Below are 19,457 nucleotides of genomic sequence, written 5' to 3' on the forward strand. Positions count from 1 at the left end.
TAACATTTCTTTGTTGTCATTTTTTCTAATTTCTAATTCAGATAAATTTTCTAATAAATTAAAGAATGACAAATAAAGAAAGTAAAATTGTTGCAGAGTATTACACACCATTAAAAACCAAAAAATATCAATGAAGTAACTCAAATGAGAAATCGTAATTTTGCTATTGAATATCTCAATTCGACTGTAAATAAAAAACTAACAAAGACAGAATTTTGCAAATCTAAAAATATTTCTAGAAATTCCCTAAATATGGGACTAAATTCAGTTGGAATTAAGATTGCATGTAAAACGAGAACAAATGAGAACAAACGGGAACAATCCGGGACAAAAGAGAACAAATCGGAACAATTGGGAACAAAAGAGAGAGAAAATAAAATAAAAAATAAAAAAATATTCGATAATATAGAACATAAAGCAGGTAGTCGTAAAAATATAAGTTTAGATGAAGAAGCAGATAAATTAATTAGTAAATCTTTAGAAACTTTTCAGTCATAAATGGACAAACTAGTTTCATACATTCCCAACGATGAGAAAGAAAAATGGAAAAAAGATTTAAAACCTATTATTACTGAAATAGACAGATTAGAAGATGGAGCAAAAATAGTCGGTTTCAAACAAGAAGTAGTAGATAAATATATTGCAAGAAAAACAGCTAATTTATTCCTTGAACAATTAATTATGACAGACTGTGAACTAGAATCCGCTAATAATAAAATCGATGAATTGGAATATAAATTAGACAACTACAATAATTATGGTCCTAAGAAATTAGCAGAATTAAGAAACAAAACAGTAGTAATACCATCAAACATCGATGATGTAAAGAAAAGAACTCTGAAAATATTTGAAAGACATACTAAAAATATCAGAGCAATAAATGAAAAAACTCAAAAATTGTAAATTAAATGGAAAGTACTGTATTCAAGAATTTAAATATATTCAATGAAGAATATCCAAAATTCAGAAAAAAGTTTTCAAGTCTTATTCAACAAGTTCGTAAATAAAAAATTATTAAATTATATTTATTCTTACGTTTATTATCGTAATTGTTATTATTGTTTTCTTAATTTATTACTTCAACGCTAATAAAAAATAGTTCAACAGTGTCCATGAACGTACCTATGATGATACTAACACGTGTCCATAAGCTAATGTATCTGTAGACTTAGGTAAAAGGTATATTTTATCATCTTTCCAACTTAGAGACTTTTTCTTTACTTCTTCAGTAAAAATATCATGTTTATGACTCCTAATCACTCTCTGTCTATGGAAGTATTCAGTTTGATTGAATAAGCAATTTTTGTAATCTTCAAAACTTATTTCTTTCTTCAATACTGCTTTCTTGATACCTTTTAATTTTTTTGAAACACACGTTTCAGTTCTGTAACTGTACATTTTTGACCTTAAACCTATGTATTCTAATATCTTAATACCATTCAATTCATCTTTGAATTTCCCTATTACTTTCTTATTTTTATCAGAATATAATGGATGGTCCTTTGGATAATCAGATGTATCAAAATAGTCGGGATTGTTTTTCATAAATTCATAAAAATCAGCCATTTTAATCTCATATATGAAACTGTCGATGTCGGTATCTCCATAAAGAAGTTTTATTTTTTCATTAAATTCTTTTTTAATTACATTGTAATGGAAGTTATACATTAATAATTTCGATAAATCTAATACGGCTTGCCCAATGTAAATTGGTTTATTAAACAATACTTTGGTTTTATAATTGTGAACTGCTGCCAGGTGTTTGCTAAATATAGTTCTGTGTTTAAAATTAGGTTTGTTTATCGCTTTTTGTAATTTTTCTTCATCACAATATAATTTAATATTTTGTTGGTTTCTAACAGATTGCATAGACTTACCATATGGTGCATTAACCATTAATTTCCAGAAATCTTTTTCAAAATCATTTTTCGCCTTCTGTCTTTGTTCAGTATTAAATTTTACATATGGTGCTATGAAATTTGACTGAGTAAATTTTATACCTCTGTGAACCTTTGTTATTCTAATACCTAAACTTTTGTAAAGTTTTAATGTTTTGTAATGAATTATATAATTTTTTTTATCATAGAAATGACAAAGTAGTTTTTCTACTTTTCCACCCGGAGGAATTCTATTTTCCGGAGCCAAAGGCAAGTCATTGAATTTGTTATGAATAGCCAAGTCTATAGGGAATGCTAAATCAACTTCTAAAACATAACCCGTATCACTATCTGACAACAGTATACCGTCAACATTTTTAATTTCATCACAAGTCAACCATTTAAAGTTTTTTTCTGGTAATCTCTGAGATAAAGCCCATCCATATAGATTATTAGCATCTATATAGATAATCTGAGTATTTTCATCTGCCTGCGAATACCTGTTACTACACTGTGAAATACCTCCTCTAATTCCGTTTTCAAAAAACAAATACATTTCATAATCAGTTAATAATTCCAACTTCAGTGAAGTATATTTGAGCATACAGTCCCAAGCTAACCCCGGAGTTGTATAATACCAAACAGGATCCAGTCCATAACTCTTTTCTAAACATAAATCTCTAAAATTTTCAAATACATCAGTTAATAGCAAAACATCTAGTTTTAAGTATAAATCATGCCATTCACCCAAGTTTTCAATTTTAAAATATTTCCATACTTTCACTGCATGTTTGAATTCTTCTTGAGAAATTCCTTCTTTTGTGAGCGAAGAATAAAATTTATCTATTGATGGAAGTTTTGTTTCAGAAAATTTCTCAAAAGAATCCATGTATTCATAGGGATATATTCCTTTTCTAATTATCTTGCTTTTTTCTTTCCTAAATAACACATCTAATTCATGATTTGAAAAGTATTTAATTATTTCTCTCAACTGACTTGATTCCAGATTAGATGACAAATTGTCTAGGCTACTTGCTAAAAATCTAAATGAATCGATAAATCTCAGTTCGATATATCCATTATCATCCATTCTTAAAATTTTACTGAAAGAAATATATTTCTCTTCGTTATTAGGTATTAATTTCAATTGACTTTTATCTTCTCCTAGATTTTTTATAAACAAATGACAATCGTAAGCGCTTAAATTATGAAACAAAATTGGAATAAACAATGGTTGTCTATATTTCAAATTGCATTTTCTACAAGCAGCTCCTCTATATTTTCCAGTGTAGTGATCATGATCTCTTACTTTTGGGTTTTCTATAGAAAACACATTTTCACAAAGATAACAAATTTTTGTTTTTTTATATTCTTCTAGTTCGATATCTTTTATGGGTTTATTTTCTTTTAATAACTTATATATTGTTCTGGCATATTCAGTTATTCTTTTTATAAAACATTTATCACTTTCCTCTCCTCTGTAAATTTCCAATGGGTTATCAATATTATTATAAGCACTCTTAATGTATAATCCATAACCACAGGGAATATGAAATTGTGTTTTATGAGTATATGATGATTCAGGATTTGGTTCGCATGTATGAATAGGTTTCAGAATAGATTCAAAATCAGAATAAATTACATACGGATGTCTTAACATTCTTTGAATATTTTTAAATTTTAATATATTATCTTCAGGCATGTTCGGAACACATGGTTCATTACTAAAGCACACATTTTGATGTTTCTTCAAAGCATCTTCAGTTCTAGCGGAGTAGTTTAAACATCTTCTACAGAAATGTTTTTTGTTTCTATTTACTGCCAACTGATCATTCAACAATCGACTCAAATTTTTGATCCAACAATAATGATTTTTATCTTTATTTCCAAAGTATAGTAAGTCGATATTCATTTCATATATTTGCTTATTATTATGATACAAAGGATAAAATATTTGTTCTTCGTAACTAAACACGGTAACATTAATTTTATTATGTGATTCAAATTTAGGTATGTCCTGGATTTTGACAGGAAAATGTATTCCTTCAAAATTTAATTCATTTATATATTCCGGCTTATTATAATGATTCAGTCTATCTACGTGTTCTTTTGATTGATGTAAACATGATATTACGCTGTACATAAAGCATTTATTATCGTTGTTTTTAACATTAACGCAAGCTTTTTTATCTTTAATCCACTTGGGTAATTCTACATATGAATTTCCGCTTAACGGTGTATATTTGTTTATATTAATGCGCAAATAATTTATATCAAAGTCCATCCAGATCCCTTATCTTGCAATTCATCACATCTTGATATAAATAAATCCTTTTGTTCATCCCAATATTCCTCCAAATCATCTTGTTCTCTTAGTATAACATTCGGTAACTGAAATTTATGTATCATTATAAAGTCTTCATTTTCCAGTTTCATAAACTCGCATTCCATCTCTAAATTGATTTTAATATTTTTATGGAGATTTAAAGCATTTATAACTACTTTAATAGCCTTTTCTTTTATCATATCCATATATGTTTCTATATCTATACCTTCTTCTAGATTATTATGCTGATAGGTTAATAATCTTCCTTTAAAAGCAACCTGAACTAAAATAAAATCTGTCTTGCTTTATGCAACTGCATTCGACTTTCCTTAATATATTTTCCACATTCATCACACTTGATCTTTTTTACTCTTTCTTTTTTCGGTTTAGAAAATATGCCATCATTAAACGGAAATATTTCCAAGCTCTTTTTGTTTTCTCTTGTTATTTTTAATTGCTCTTCAGCATGAATAATCTCGTTTACCAATTCTGCCTTATTGTATCTTTTAATGTATCTTATACCTAAAGATTTTGCCATATTACGTAATTCAAGCAAACGACGACTATTCAAATCATGTTTTAATTTATGCAAATGTATTCGAGTTTCCTCGATATATGTTCCACATATATCACATTTGATCTTCTTTACTCTATTTTTTTTTGGTTTAGCAAATATATCGTCATCAAACTGAAATGTTTTTAGGTTCTTTTTGTTTTCTTTCTCTTTATGTAGCTGCATTCGGGTGCTTTTGATATATTTTCTACATATGTCACACTCGATTTTCTTAACTCTCTTTTCCTTTGGTTTAGCAAATAAATCATCATCAAATGAAAATATTTCTGAATTCGCTTCGCTCATTATTTTGTTTTCGTTTTTTATTTTCTCATGTAATTGCTCTTCAGCTTTAATAATAGCTTTAATTAAGTCTGCTTTATTATATTTTCTAATATATTTGATGTCTAATGATTTTGCAATATTAAACAGATCAGATAAACGTAGATTACTCAAGTTCCTTCGTTCCATTTATTATAGAAAAAAATCTAACAAACAATTTTTAGCAAATAAATAAATTCAATCCATTTTTATGCAAATCTGTTTTTATATGCCTTTTAAAATTAGTTCTAGTGTAATATCTACCACAAACACATAACAAACGAGTAGAATTAACTGCTTTTTTACATTGTTTACATGTTTTTTCATATTTATTTCTATAGTTATAAAAATCACCTGGACATTTTGGTTCTAAACAAACCGAGCAACGACTAGTCATTTATTAGAAAATTTATTCATCAAAGACTTCAAGATTAGGAAAGTGTATTTTAAGAAAACCTAATTTTGCCAAGTTTAATATATTGTTTTCATACATTTTAAATTGATTATGCATATTTTTAAATACTAATCGTTCAAAGTCATTATTTGGTTTGCTTCTCATATCGTTAAACTTTTTTTGAAACAGTTGCCATGCTTCTTGGTCATCGTTATGTAAGCGATTCATTTAATTTATTACATTTTTTTTTCACAAGAAATTATCCATAAACTGTTTAGGTAAAATTGTGAGAAGCCTCGAGATTCAAAAAATATGTGTTGTATATGGAGGTGATCAATTTAATGTTTATTTAATTAATTGTCGAAAAAAATAATACTTGTAATCAAAGCGATCTAGTGCAATATACGAGGCAATATGAGACCTACGCATTATAAAAGTCTACATAAAATGAATGAAAAGCTAGATATCAACCTAGGTTCAAGGGAAAAGACAGCAATTATTTTAGAACATAATATAAATAAAGCTATTAGAAATAATTATATGAAGAAGACAAACAAAATATAGAAAAAAATCAGGATTATTTTCTTTAATTTTATAATCCAAGAAAGAAGAAGCAAAAAAAGTGTCCATCAGAAGTATTTCCCCCAATAAGAAAGCATGGCAAATATAAAAATTTGAATTGGAGCATTTGAAAAACCATAATTTAAAACTGAGAGATTTATTATACATGGGATTGGTATATGAAGCGTAGTAATTATTTTGAAACAGCTATAACACAGGAAGACAAATATAATCACTCAGTAACCAGTGTTGCCAACCGTGGGAATTTTTTTGGCTTATTTAGCTGAATTTCATACAAAATATATTCGTTTAAAGATGATTTTCAATAAAAAATTCCCACGGTTGGCAACACTGTCAGTAATTTAAAATAAATTAAATGATTGACATTAATAATACTATTATTTGTTGTAATATTGAGTTACACGAGAGAGATAAAGGACGCGATTTTAAGAATTTTTCAAAAGATAACGAAATTACATATGAAGAAATAGAGTAGATGGAATGAATGAATATATACAAAATGATTAAAAATTTTAAAGAATTAATAATGATGTTGAATAACAATAAGGCAAAAAAAAGTTATGAAATATTATTTTAATTAAAAGAGTTGGTAGATAAATAGGAAAATTACGGTAACGAATATAATCTTTTAAAGCAATATAAAATTAATTCTAATGCATTAAACCAGTTTGAGTTTATAAATACAAATAACTAGTCCTATAAAATTAATTTGAGTACGTGGTTTACCGATCTATGGTTTCCGTTATTCAAAAGAAAAATATAATAATAACAAATGATCTTTTATGCTTTATACAATATGGAATTTCAGTGGAGGATGGCTATCTCCCACTGAATTTACACGATATTAAGAAAGATTTAAAGAAAATTTTAGGAAATTATAAAATACAGTACCAAATAATAAATTATGATAATATTAAAAATGAATTATCATATTATAAAAAAAATAATAACAAAAGATATTATATAGGTTTCACCAAATAATTTAAATAAAACAATAAGGATTTTATTGGGTGTTGGTAATTTTAAATCCCTAATTATATAAAAATTATTAAATACAAATACAAAAACAGCTCAAGAAATTAGAGAATACTATAATATTACTTTGGAAGAAATATTTTATTCATATTTGGAATACACTAAAGACTTTTATTTGAATATAGAAAAATCACTCCATAAAGATAATCAGATAAAGCAAATTGAAACGATAATCTGAAATTAAGAGAGATTGTCATGTTTTTAGTCCGCATAAATCCAAGTGTGGGAAAGACATGTTTTCATGATAATTTGATGACAACGTAAACACATAACTCATCTTTTGATAATAATCTAGGCAAAATAAATTGTTGTACAAAAATTCAACTTTTCCAGACGTGTTCGAGGTCACTTGTATAAAATCATGAACAAAGCAATTTAACAGATTATTTTTAAATAACGCTGTTACAAAGTTGTCATTTTTTAGTTTTGTGATTCTAAGTCTTAAATTAATTAGACTATTTACATATTAATTTTTGGAACGCAACCAACTTTAGGGGATTTATTTTCTATCCCAGCTACTTATACCGTTAACTTTACTGTTGAGTTTTAAATTGGTAATCTGAAAATAGTTTAATGAAATACCTGGGCTGAGTATGTTTTGCGTGGCTGTGATAATTACAACCTAAACCTACCTACCTACCCAGTGTCATTTCTATCCAAACATTCCCTAATGTAAATTTTGAAAATTCTTGGTTGTAAGTTGCTGTAGGTATACTATCCTCAAACATATTTGGCGTTTATGACTTCACACCAATTTGACTCCCATTACAATTCAATAGGCCGTCACAACCGGATGTCTTAAACCCGCTCACCGATACCTACCTGAAAAGACCTTTTCTGGTAAAAGCACAGGGCAGGACTGAGTTTTGCATTTACCGACAACTGCGCCTTTCGAGTTTTTTATTTTAAGTAAAAAAAAATTACAGCACAACTATTTACTTATTAACTACTACTGCTTATTTATTGATCGAAATAGTCACTGTCATCATCACTCGACTCTTCTAAATTAATAATTAACGGTGTTATCAACCGTGCCCTGTACTGGTCTTCTTCTTTTGTGGAATGTCGTACACAATTGGCCCACATTTCGGCAGTTATTTTGGCAGCTTCTTCCCTAATTAGGTCAATTGTTGCACTACTAAATTTTGGTGCCGTATTATTCCTTCTTATATTATTTTTCATTTGCGACCAGATTAGTTCGATGGGGTTAAATATACAATGGTACGGCGGAAGTCTAATCACCCTAAATCCACGATCTCGCGCCATAGCATCTATTTTATATTGTTTCTCAAATTTTCGAGTGTGTAACACTTCTAATAATTGTGTCTTTGTGTAATTTTCTTCAAAGTATAAATCATGTTCTGTAAGGAAATTTTGAAATTTGAAAATTTTAACAAACAAAATTACTCTGAGTCCGGTCCTTCGCGTCTCGACCGTCCCTGGCACGTCGAAAAGGTCTTTTCAGGTAGGTATCGGTGAGCGGGTTTAAGACATCCGGTTGTGACGGCCTATTGAATTATAATGGGAGTCAAATTGGTGTGAAGTCATAAACGCCAAATATGTTTGAGGATAGTATATGTACGTTCTTTTTGGGAAAATCTTGTGAGAAATTACTGGATGACAAGTGCCAAGTCAAATAATAAACGTTTTTATAAACTGAATATAGGTAGGTATGCCCCTTTAATTATTCTATTAATTGCTATCATGTTTTATTGTTTTGGGCGTGAAAACAACGTTTCTTCTCTTACGACATTGGAAAACGATACACTATACCACGTGGCTGTTCAGATGTTTCATTTATTTTAATTTTCGACACAACCGTTAAAAATTACCGGAAAGCAGACGACTTATATTTAACTTATAAACTTATAATACTATTAATAAATAACAAGACATTTTATTACTTACCAGCAGCTTTACAACACTGAAACGACTGAATACTGAAACTGTCAACCATCTGTCAACGCAGAACGCAGCGGAACGGACAAAACTGAATTATCGACCGAAAGAGCGTCGGGCGCCATCCTGGTCTAGATGGCGCTAACCATATTATCGTTTTGTTTATAAAATTTTATTATAAAAATGTGTAATCACAAAATAAAAAACCTCAAATTTAGTAAGTTGTGTAACAAAAACAAATTATACTTTAAAAAACTTTATTTTTCACTCGTATATAATGTTTGTTTTATATCCATGATTTGATAAACGTAAAGCGACATCTTATATCCGGGGCACAATGAGCGGGCATAAAGAGTTATTATGCCCTCTCATTATGCCCTATTTTGCTAAACCGGATTAAACAAAAATTTTAAAAAAATATTGTTTATTTTTAACTACTTATTTATTTTTTGACAATTTATTTAATAACGAAGATACAAATTACAATTTACACAATTTACAAACTTGCTATTCATACCAAACTATTCAGGTAAACTTAAACTTTTCGGAGGTGCCTCTATTGGAATTATTTCTGCCTCTGCTTCCATTCTGCTAGCACCGAATAACGTATTATATAAAAATCTTGAGTTGTGTTCACTCATCCTCCAACTACCTTTACTGCATAAAACATTCATATTTAAATTAATTACAATCATCAAAGAATAACTTAGTTTACCTTCTGAAGTAAATATCTGCTGTCGGAAGCATCTTTTAGAAATTGCATGACTTGTTCGCCAGTCAAAACTCGGGATTTTATTGCCACATAACCTTTTGGGTTTTTTATAGAAATACGTCAAACGATGATAATTAGAAATGTCTATGTTGTCGTTTACTCTTAAAGTTGTCTTGACCATTGAGTATTTTCACCATAAGGAACTGGGTGAATATTTTTCTGACTAAAAATGAAGAACACAGTTAAATAATTATTTTATAAACAGAATAACTCACCAATTCTTGGAAGTAAGCCACTTCTTAATCTTCCAATTAAGGAAAATTTTGTATTCTTTTTCATATATGGATCCTGATGTTCCAGGTAACACATTTTCATTGGCTTTTTGCGCTTTCTTCACAATGTTTTCTGGAATTTCACAATTTTCCTCACTCATTTCCGCGGTCGAAAATATACGTGTTGACACCGTGAATAGACGCCGTGTTTGCAATAAACATAGAATCTCCTTGACAACAAAATCAACGCCACGTAAATTTTTTTTTTACGAATTAATTATATAAATTAGTGTTTTTTTTTTAGATTTTCTCGTGAAAAATAAAAGTTTGTATGCACCACGGGCACAACTTGATGTTTATAAATCTCGGGCAACTTACAAAATCTCGGGCCAGAGGCCCTCGATTTTGTAAACGTTGCCCTCGAATATAAACATCTTCTTTGTGCCCTTGGTACATAAATAACTATTAACGTTCACACCGTTACTACGAAACAATAATGACATTATTGGTTGCCTACTGTTGAATACAACAAACAATTTCTACAACGGGAAAAACGAGTTATAGCGTGTTTTGAGCGATGTTTATAGACCATACCAACGCTCGAGCATCGACCGTCTTTTGTTTAATGAAAACGCTCAAAAGTCAAAATGCGTTATTCGTTATTGAATTTAAACGCTGGACGATCGAGCGTAAGAAATAAATTTAGATACAATTGTTATGTACGCTATAATTAAATTCGGACACACACAGTGGACTAGTGCGTAGCATGCGAAGCAAATTTTATTTTTTTAATTAATAAGAAAATTAGCATCAATCCGAAACCGTTTGTATAATAGTATATTATGCAACAAGTTTTATAAACGCCACTTTAGTCACGAGTTTGTTAATAAACGAGCGACTAAAGAAGTTTATGAACGTGTTGCATACGATATTTTTTTTACGACTACGATTTCAAAGAGAAAAATTCCATAATAATTTTATACTTGACAGCTGACATAAAACTTGTACAGTCAGAGACATCTAGATATTTTATCAAAATGTCATGAACGCTCACTTCATTCCGTGACTAAAATGCGCAAAGCCACGACTTGTCTAAATGTGTTTAAAATACTAGTTAGCGGTGACCAGATGACAACTTAAAGTGACTGTTTAGATACAGGAGTAGAAAAAATCCATTATAGGCGTGTTGATAAAACAGAACCGTGTTAGCGCAGAAGTTTAAGCGTCGCACTTTAAACATGTGCGCTCATTTGTTGCGTGTTCAAATCTTGATAAAGCGCAAAATCTTTTTCATAGCGATAGAATATAATTCTAAAATAAAAATTTCTAGTTGTAAAATAAAATTTCAAAACGAATCAAAAAATTCAAAACGTATCCAAAAATTCAAAAAAATTTTAAAGGGCCTTATGTTTAGTCACAGCATAGACAATTAAGCTAGGTTTAACGATCTGTGAGTCGCAGACAGGAAGACTTTATTCTCTTTTTCTCTGCTAGATGGCAGAATTTTATTAACTAATATTAACAATACTTGCGTAATAGTTGGTTCAGAAAATAAAATCTATTTTGAGGTATTTAAAAACAAGAGCTCTTATTTGTCTAATATTTTTACCAGTCGCCATTCCGACCGGTGAATTTTTCGCATGCGCCAATGTATTGGTCCAGAAGTAAAGACATTTTGGGGTGACTCAAAACAAGGAATTCTGTAAGGTTTTTTGGGTGCTTTTAACGTAATTAGGTTTGATTTTGGATGATTTTCAACAGTTTTCTCATGTGCCCAATTTCTGATTGGCTATTGATTTACAAGAAAAGAAACTTTTGAGTATTTTTTGGTCGTATTAAAAACTATGATTTTTGAAGGATTTTATGTCTTTTTCGGTTGTAACTTTTGGGAAAACATAAATTTTTAGGATCCTGTCTTGTTTTGTAAGGCGCCAAATATACCTCTTTGATTTGGTAATGTTTTTACTTTTTTTGCATGCGCCAATTGGTCTGGTCCAGAAATACAAAGCCATTTGGAATGTCTAAAAACAACGGATTTGGAAAGTTTTTCAGAGTGCTCTTGAGATGATTTTGCATTATTTTGGGAGATTTTAACGGTTTTTTCATGTGCCCAATTTTTGGTGGTCTACAGATATTTGGGTACTTTTGGGGTGGATAAAAATTAATGCTTATTGCCTTTTTTTGGTTGTTGACTTTTGAGAAAACAGCTAAATTTGTAGGATTCTGTCCCGTTTTGTAACACACCAAATGACCTGGTCCAGAAATAGAAAGCCATTTTGGGGTGTTTAAAAACAAGGCATTTTCTAAGTTTTTTGTAGAATTTTACCTTGTTTTTTCGTGTGCCCAATTTTTGGTGGTCTACAGATATTTGGGTACTTTTGGGGTGGATAAAAAAATTAATGCTTTTTGAGAGGTTTTATGCCTTATTCGGTTGTTTGCTTTTGAGAAAACAGCTAAATTTGTAAGATTCAACCCTGATTTTTAACACGCCAAATTCCATGGTCCAGAAGTAACATTTTATAGTCTACTCAACTTGAAGGATCTAGAAATATTTAAGAGCTGCCAAGGAGTGTTCTTCCTCGTTGTTTCTTTTGAGAGGAGATATTAAGAATGGTATGAATTCTAGCCAGATTGTAAACAGTAATCTAGTCAGTTTTAAAAACAATTGTCCGAAGATGCCAACGTAGTAAATAAGACCTTCCTGGAAAAGAAATGAATAAAGTTGTTTTGAAAGATATTTTACGTTCGGAGCATTTACGTAACAACTGTCACAACGTATTGAAAACCTTTCATTAAATTCCCTTTGCCACGATGTATTTATTCCCTGAATTGTTTTTGACGTCACGCAACGATGAATTCCGCTAGCTTTAATTCGGATTCCCCATTCATCGGCACTTTCCATTTCAAACCAATACGTAGCATTATGGAAGTACGTCAACCCCAATAAGATTTCAGCGTCGCGGCGCTTTATCTGGTTTCGTTTCCTCTTTCGGATTGCCACAAGGAAAATAAAAAAGATATCTTAAGTGTATTTTGACAATTTCCTTTATTTCGGTGAACGTCAAAGCGCTAAAAATCTTGTTGTGTGTAACGAGGATAACTTTTATACTAGCGATTGGTTTCCTGTGTCTCCTAAATTTTGTCACCGGGGAATATAAAAGACAAGGCGAAGGAGAGTCGGGGGTCCGAGGTGAAGGAGGAACACAACATAATAAAACGAAACCGCAGTGAACACGATAAAAGAAACATTTTTCAAAGGTGATAATTGGGTTTTCTTTTATTACGTCGTCTTTCTCGAGTTTAAAGGAATCAATAATAAAAACAACCAGTGTGATTGGCTGGAAGGTCGTTGTGTGTACAGAAGACGGCTGCGGAGAGATTTCAGGTTGAAATTTAGAGTTTATTAAAATTTTATTCGTGGGGAATGCTCCGCAATCGCAGGAAATTATAAAACGTATTGTTTCCGAAAAATGGAAAATTTTTGCTTGGAGGGTGACGGCGAAGTCTAAATTCGACATTCTTGGCAGTCATAGTAAAAGTTCTAGAAGTATTGGGGGGTGTAAAAAAATACATGAGACAGTAGATTTCACAAAATGCGTTTAGTAATTGTAATTTCCAATCTTGGAATGGTATCAAAATCACCTCCATCAAAAGTTTGATGACGGTGATTTTGAGTACGAGTAAACAAATCTTGTTGATAAAATATTCTCTCGAGGTATTCCGCCTACTTTAAAATCGAGAAAAAGGGAAATTTAATGTGACACAATACATAGAATGTCTTTTCTGGTGTCGGCGTCAATAAACAAACTTATATACAAGATGTCCCAAAGGTCTGGTGGAGGAAAATTGAGCATCTTCGCATACTAGCCAAATATTTATTGGGGCAGTCTAATAGAACTCCCGATAATTTTTTCCAAACATTCTAAGCGTTCCAATTAAATATTTATTTTTTTTACTTTCCGAGCGTTAGTTAAGGAAGTACATATTGTAATAGGGTCTATCCGATGAAAAGTTGCTTTTATGTTTTCTCGACGTTTCATGACCCCTACATTACGAAAAAGTAGGTCCTGTGTTTTCGTATATCTGTCGTCTGGCGTCTGTCTGTCTGTCTGTCTATTTTTATTAGACAGATAGTCTCCAAAACTACTGGACCGAATGCCGTCAAATTTTATAAATGTATTAGGAATATCGCTTAGATGGAAATACGTTAATCAAAATTTGTCTAATTAATCTCACCAAGAATAGGATGACGTCACCTTTAAAATTTACAATAGTAAACGTTGTTTAAATTTTATATTTTACCCTATACATCACCATTTAAAAAAAAATCAAAATTATATTACAACATTTTGCAACTTATCTTTGAAAGTAATAAACCGAATACTCGGAAATCTTGCAAGCGTTGTAAATCGTAAATAAAAATTTTTTCGAATAAATCTTTTCAAGAATATATAAAATATTATGAATCTATGGTTGTAGTTTATAGATACAATGATATTTTTTAGAATTACTTACAAACACAGGGTGACTCAAAAAATGTATGAATGAGGCAATCTATTTTATTGATAACCATAAATTGAGTATACTGTATTATTATTGGTATTAACTGCAACTATTTAACTCCTTGATAAAGTGTTGATGATGTCATTGCAAAATTTTGTTATAGAAAAACTCACTTGGAACAAATGCATGTCATGCTCCTTTATCTATGTATACTTTCACAATCCACATATGTCTTTATTGTTACACAAGTTATCATAAAAAATTAAATTCGGAAAATAAATTTTATAATTTTTCGAAAAATCTGTATTTGTTCTCCTGGATTTCAGGGGCGAGGGAAGTACTGTTTAAATAACGGTAGTCCAGTTTTTGAATGAAAAATGATAAAGATGCAAGGGTTTTTTAATGCAATGCTCCCAGGATCTTTGCATTTTTAAGGAAACAAAAAGTGGCAGAGTTCCACCATTTTTAAAAAGGTTCAATTTTATTTATATAGGGTGATTAAAAATGGTACTATATAAAATATAAGAAAATTCGTAATAATCAGTTTTTCAAAAGGAACAGTGTGTAATTCGCAATATTTTCGAACTTATTATCATTATTATTATTAATAATGCAGCAGCTTTCAAAAAAATGCAAAAATAGGTGACACAAAAGGAAATCCAGAAATACTATTTCTCGTAATAGTTTAAACAATAAAATTATACTAAAACAATACGTTTAAGATATTGTTTTTCCTTTGGGTATAGCTATTTTGAACACTTTTTTTGGAAAATATTTTCCCACTTTTCGCACTTATTTCATGATGTTAATAAAAAATAATTTCAATTTTGTAATTTATGGAAAATATTTAATAAGCCAGCATTCTCTACCAACAAAATGAACCACGTTTTAAATGTTTTTAAAAAATTTTTGGAAATTAATTTACACTTTGTAGCACTGATTTGAAGAAATATAGACAAAGTAACTTCCAATTCGTAATCTACCACTAATCCGTCATATATTTGCGCTTTTTTATGTTAATTGGGGCCGTTTTTTTTTTGGAAAATTTTTGGAATTATTGTTTTCTTCACTATTTTCTGATTTTTTTTGTAAGGAATGAAAGAAAAACTTCGGAATTCGGAAAAAAAGTGATGTCTCTTGCTGGAGACCGCAAACGCGATAATGTGTTTAGCTGCTTTGCAATTTTATATTGGTTATTTCCAGATCATCATCTATAAAACTCAACTTCCATAATGATATTTCATTATAACAAAAATAGAAGTTCCCCGCCCACCCACCCATCTTTTAATCTGATGTATACATCAAAGAGAAAAACTCCTTTCCATGAAAATTTTATTAACAAAAGCCCTTTATTTACGCAAAAAAGTAACATAATAATTGATTTCTTGTATAGATAATCAAATTTTTTAGTTCGTTAGACATTAAACAAATTTTTAGATAAGATGATGTATTTTCTTGCATGTTAAGATCGTGAGGTTGTCGAAGCTAAAAAATAACACTTCTGGACATTTTAAACAAGATCAATGCGAATAAATGTAAAAAATTGGGCGACATTTTTATTTCATTTCTCAAAAATTCGTCGAAATTTTGTAAATCTTGAAAACTGATTTTTCTTACGGAACATAAATGTCATGATTTATTTATCTAAACACCGTTGAGACTAAAAAATGCAAGACCGGCTTTGAAATTTGATCTTGATTATCTCAAAAATCGTCAAAATTTTCAGTTGAAGATCAAGAACTAAAAAAAATTATACATCTTTTCTATCTTCGTTGTAAGCAAATTATTTCCAGATTAGTCATTTATAAAGCTCCATTTCCATAAAGATATTTCATTATAGTAAAAATAAAAGTTGCCTGCCCAGCCACCCATATTTTAATCCGATATCTACAACAATGAGAAAAACTCTTTCCATGAAAATTTTCTAAACAAAAGCCCCGTTGATACTAAAAATGAAAGACCTACTTCGAAATTTGCTCTTGATTATCTCAAAAATCGTCAAAGTTTTCAGTTACAGATCAAGTATTTACTAAAAAAAAATCTTCTCTATCTTCGTCGTAAGCCAATTATTTCCAGATCAGTCATCCATGAAACTCAATTTCCATAAAGATATTTCATTACATTCAAACGTCTCCAATCTTCAAATATCGTTATTTTATTGATTAATCTTCCGGAAAAGAGCATTCGATTTTTGACAAAAACAGTCTTCAAACAAAACACAAGATATGGCCTCCCCTAGTCTGATCTGACCTGACATGAACAAATCAAAACAAAACTACTTGTAGTGGAAAATACGTGGTTGCAGTATTGAACAAACAGTTATTGAAGTTGAGAATACTTTAAAACAAAATCTTTCTAATGCTATAAAAAATTACAGAAATATATACAGGGTGAGTCACTACGCGCGCGATCCTTCATATCAAATTCATAATTAGAGACAGAAAAAAAAAGTTCAGGTTGAAGCTGTCCGGTTTTTTAAGAAACATATATTACAATTATTTTTGACTATACAGAGTGTATTGTTTTAAGGAATGCCAGAGAACCTTTTTTTGAGGTAGAACAGCCTATGTATTTTTACATATTCTCATTAGCTTTACAACCATCGTTTATTTTTTAAATTTTGGTACAACGTTGCCACGTTCTTTGAATTTTATTATTGTTTTTTAGATCTTCGGTTATCAGAAAATCACAATAATTTTGTTTTTAAGATCAGTTTTGCAACATTTTATAAAGAGTGTTCATTAAAAACGTACAACGTTCCAATCTTCAAATATCGTTATTTTATTATTGCTACTCTATTTTTTGTTCTCATTGTTTCTTAAAAAAGTAAAAAAATACAGTAAATTTTAAATATACAAAGTATTCAACGAAAGACAAAGAGAACAAAAAATAGAATAAGATGCACTAATAAAATACGTGTTTTATTTGAAAATACTAAAATATCGACATTCTGTGTATTAGGAGTCAATTTTATTTATATCACAAGACACGTACTTTGATCCTTCTACAAAATATTGGAACACGGATTTTAAAAATAAAAATAAAATTACAAGAAATTTGGAATAACGTGACAATGTCGCAATTGAATTTCAAAAATAAATTGTGATTATAAAGCCTAAGAAGAACTAAATCAAAACATGTAAAAATATACAGGATGCTCCATTTGAAAAAACTAAGTTGTGTGTTACGCCTTAAAAACAGAACATTGGAAATAATTTGAGTGTATGGTCCTTAAAGAATTGTACAACTTTCGTTGAAAACTTTTTTCTGTTTCTAGTAGTTAATAACATATCGAGACGCGCGCGTGCAGTAACTCATCCTGTATATTAAGTAATTAGTTTTTAATGTAACTGTCAGCAAATAAAATAATACGAGTTAAAAATTAACTTGTTGTGGAGATACATGGACTAAGCATTTTATCAGCGACCAGAAAAAACAGGACAGACATGAAGCACTTCATAATAGAGTTTCTGAAATTAATTTTTCATAAAAAAGAAAAAATGAATGTAGACAAGGGATAAAACATAGCAATTATGAACGAGGGGAAATTAAATGAATAATTAAAACAATATTACGAAGTAAAAAGTGCTTAAAAAAAACAGCGACGATGAAAATTAAATGCATCTTCTCATGAAAAATAAAATAAATATTAGAAGGTCTCACAAACTGAAAAAATTATGACAATCGCTACAGAATTCGTTCATTATTCGATTTCATGTGAAAATCATCACTAAATTGCGAAAACATAAAATTTTCCATTTTGTTATACAGGGTGTGTTTGGAAAAGATCGCTAAAAATATTTTTATTTAAGTTAACAATAAATTACATAGTTATTTTGGATGTAGTTACTACTACAAGTCAGAGTCCAAACAAAGTGAAAAATTAATAGCTCTATAACATTCACTTATAATGCTTGGCTCTTTTCTGGTCACAGTATATGTCAGTAAAACTTATTAAGCAATTGTGGTACACCCTATGTATGTATTGTATGTACGTACAACGTACTTCCCATTATTTCAACATTTTGTTGGCTCAACTTTGTTTATAATTGATTAAGTAGATGTATCTATTTGTATAACATGTAGGTACATATACAAAATTCATTATAGCTGTAAAATTAAAAAAAAAAAACATAAAGAAACGTATAAATATACAAAACTTGACAAAGTATCCAAGCAATCTCATCGCTGACAGAAGTAGAACCTTGTGGCACACACGGCCCATAAACCAAAGTGATTTACTGCAGCAAAAATTGCACATACGCGCCAAAAGTTAGGTTATGACTATTCTAAATTTACGTGTACCAAAATCACCAATCCCTCACCTTCAAACCCTATTGTCAAAACCTCTTCGGTCCCCTAACATCATCAGCCAGTCCCGCTCGCACTTGCTGATCTTTGGCCACACTTCTAACCTCACCTTAACGAGCCACCCCTGTTTATTTGAACTCAGATTATTAAAACAAACACAGAACCCGTTCAGCGTAGCGATTGATTTATTCGGAATTTTTTCGCGTTCCGGATCAGCTGAAACGCTCGAGATGTTATTCTGAAGAGTATTTTTTTGTGTAAGTGGTAAGGAACCTGGCGCTCAACTGAAATAAGATGGAAGGAAGACAGAAATAGTGCGGCTATTAATACTCTGAGACAGTGACGGAGGCAAGAGTTTTGTTTTAATTATGGGAAGGACGTGTGGTTCAATAAACGAACGTGGGGATTTTTATTGCCATCAAATTAAACAAGCGCGATTGGCGGTAGGCGGGGGGAATTAGGACGATGACGGCGAGGTGAGCGTCAGATGGGAAGCTGAGGTAGGGTGTGACGTCACGGTGGAAAGAAAGCATGAGGAGGGAAGTAGTCGAAACGTAGCTTTTGGGTGAGATTTCGTAACTGTTTGTCTGTTTGTGTAATTAAGTCATCATGACGAAGACCCAACTTGATTTTTTCTTTTGAAGTTTCAAAGCTCGTACAATACGAAAGTGT

The 19,457-nt window shown here is 30.3% G+C and overlaps 1 protein-coding gene across 2 annotated transcripts in view; it reads right to left on the reverse strand.

The window, feature by feature from the left end:
* LOC135142394 (potassium channel subfamily K member 9) overlaps positions 1 to 19,055 on the reverse strand; it is a 273,018-nt gene extending 253,963 nt beyond the window's left edge. For both annotated transcript variants that reach the window (XM_064074106.1, XM_064074107.1), the window contains exon 1: positions 18,800 to 19,055. The gene's annotated coding sequence lies outside the window, so the exon portion shown is untranslated. The remainder of the gene's footprint in view (positions 1 to 18,799) is intronic.
* Between the last annotated feature and the right edge of the window lie 402 nt (positions 19,056 to 19,457).

This window comes from Zophobas morio, unplaced genomic scaffold (assembly GCF_036711695.1).
Source record: "Zophobas morio isolate AGI-343-1 ecotype UQ-CSIRO unplaced genomic scaffold, CSIRO_AGI_Zmor_V1 ptg000046l, whole genome shotgun sequence".
Taxonomy (NCBI): Eukaryota; Metazoa; Arthropoda; class Insecta; order Coleoptera; family Tenebrionidae; genus Zophobas; species Zophobas morio.